The 2,500-nt window shown below is 44.3% G+C and overlaps 2 non-coding genes across 2 annotated transcripts in view; both read right to left on the reverse strand.

The window, feature by feature from the left end:
• LOC149092746 (5.8S ribosomal RNA) overlaps positions 1-139 on the reverse strand; it is a 155-nt gene extending 16 nt beyond the window's left edge. The window contains exon 1 of the ribosomal RNA XR_016200640.1: positions 1-139. This exon is cut by the window's left edge and continues 16 nt beyond it. This is a non-coding gene — a ribosomal RNA (5.8S ribosomal RNA).
• Positions 140-626: 487 nt separating this feature from the next.
• The window catches only part of LOC149092747 (small subunit ribosomal RNA), a 2,170-nt gene continuing 296 nt past the window's right edge, over positions 627-2,500 (reverse strand). The window contains exon 1 of the ribosomal RNA XR_016200509.1: positions 627-2,500. This exon is cut by the window's right edge and continues 296 nt beyond it. This is a non-coding gene — a ribosomal RNA (small subunit ribosomal RNA).

Below are 2,500 nucleotides of genomic sequence, written 5' to 3' on the forward strand. Positions count from 1 at the left end.
GTGACCTCGGAAAAGACCCGAAAGCCGCAATGTGCGTTGGAAGCTCAAGTGCTCGGCGTGTCCTGCAATTCGCACCGATTATCGTAGCTAGCTACGTTCTTCATCGATTGGTAATTCGAGTGATCCACCGCTTGAAGATGTATCTTTGCCACCGTGGGACTTTTAATAAGTATCCTAAATCTGCATTGAGAGGGTTTGAAAACAATTGTATGCAGTTTATAAAAACCATAGTTGTCTTTACTTAGTTAGGCGAAGAAGTGTAAAACTTCCTTCTTTAAACCTTGCCGTCAGCATAAGCTGAAGACTTGATCAGGTACCAAGTATGTAGCAAGACAGGCTTTTCATTATAAACTACAATTGTTTTGCAAAAGAAATTATGGCTATCGTTAGATAACCCTCACTCTTTGTTGCATTGGATAATGAAAGATGGATGTATGAATGAACGAATGTAATGCAAATTAGAATCATGTTGCAATGGCTAAATGTTTGCAATAAACATTCACAATTGCGACTCTAATGCAAATACAATTCAATTGCATTCACCATATTAGCATCTACAATATCACTATGCAGAGTGTTTGATTGTTTGAAGGTTGTATTTCTCTTATAATAAGAGGGTAATACGTTAATGATCCTTCCGCAGGTTCACCTACGGAAACCTTGTTACGACTTTTACTTCCTCTAAATGATCAAGTTTGAACATCTTTCCAGCACAATCCGACCACTAGTTTCCCAATGGTCTGGATTGACCAGTCCGAAGTCCTCACTAAATCATTCAATCGGTAGTAGCGACGGGCGGTGTGTACAAAGGGCAGGGACGTAATCAACGCAAGCTAATGACTCACGCTTACTGGGAATTCCTCGTTCATGGGCAATAATTACAATGCCCAATCCCCATCACGAAATGGGTTCAAGCGGTTACCCACTCCTTTCGGAGCAGGAAACAGTATGCACGATGACCACTTCAGTGTAGCACGCGTGCGGCCCCGGACATCTAAGGGCATCACAGACCTGTTATTGCTCTGTTTCGTGCGGCTGCGAGCGCCGCTTGTCCCTCTAAGAAGTCCTTACAGTGCTACAGCATCCTTACCCTAGCCAATTCTGTAGGCTAATAGCAGCAGAGCCCTCAACAGCCGAAACCATCAAGAGATACTACCACCCACAGGTTGACTAAGGGGGAGTACTGCAGTGTAAACTGCAAGTCTATTTAGTAGGCTAGAGTCTCGTTCGTTATCGGAATTAACCAGACAAATCACTCCACCAACTAAGAACGGCCATGCACCACCACCCACTGAATCAAGAAAGAGCTCTCAATCTGTCAATCCTCTCAGTGTCCGGGCCGGGTGAGTTTTCCCGTGTTGAGTCAAATTAAGCCGCAAGCTCCACTCCTGGTGGTGCCCTTCCGTCAATTCCTTTAAGTTTCAGCTTTGCAACCATACTTCCCCCGGAACCCAAAAACTTTGGTTTCCCGGAAGCTTCCATTCGAGTCATGAAATTAGTTACTCAGAATGATCGCTGGTTGGCATCGTTTATGGTTAGAACTAGGGCGGTATCTGATCGCCTTCGAACCTCTAACTTTCGTTCTTGATTAATGAAAACATTCTTGGCAAATGCTTTCGCTGTAGTTTGTCTTGCGACGGTCCAAGAATTTCACCTCTAGCGCCGCAATACAAATGCCCCCGTCTGTCCCTCTTAATCATTACCTTGGATTCTTAAGACCAACAAAATAGAACCAAGGTCCTATTCCATTATTCCATGCAAGATCATTCAAGTTAAGGTAGTGGTACGCATCATATAGATGGTTGACCATACCGTTTTTAGGCACCTCTTTCGAGGTTTTGGACGCCTGCTTTGAGCACTCTGATTTTTTCAAGGTAAAAGTCTCGATCGCTTGAATCAACACTCGGTAAAGAGCATTGATAGCAAATATCGAGCAATTTTCTGTCTAAACACTATGAATGTAACCACCAGGAAAGAGGAATGAAGGTTCAAGCAAGCATCCGTAGACACAAGCAAGAAACCTAACATCACCATCTAACCCTTTAATCAGTGGACCCCATAGGTTCGACTGAAATCCAACTACGAGCTTTTTAACCGCAGCAACTTTAATATACGCTATTGGAGCTGGAATTACCGCGGCTGCTGGCACCAGACTTGCCCTCCAATAGATCCTCGTTAAAGGATTTAAATTGTACTCATTCCAATTACGGGGCCTCAATAGAGTCCCGTATTGTTATTTTTCGTCACTACATCCCCGTACTGGGATTGTGTAATTTGCGCGCCTGCTGCCTTCCTTAGATGTGGTAGCCGTTTCTCAGGCTCCCTCTCCGGAATCGAACCCTAATTCCCCGTTACCCGTTACAACCATGGTAGGCGCATAACCTACCATCGACAGTTGATAAGGCAGTTGCTTGAGGGATACATCGTCGGCTCAGAGGCCATACGATTTGCTCAGTTATTCAGAGTCATCACAAGAAATGCAACCGAAGTTGCTAAGATC

Source organism: Tetranychus urticae, unplaced genomic scaffold (genome assembly GCF_039701765.1).
Source record: "Tetranychus urticae isolate SD_2017Ah unplaced genomic scaffold, NJAU_TeUrti_SD_1.0 Scaffold_5, whole genome shotgun sequence".
NCBI lineage: Eukaryota > Metazoa > Arthropoda > Arachnida > Trombidiformes > Tetranychidae > Tetranychus > Tetranychus urticae.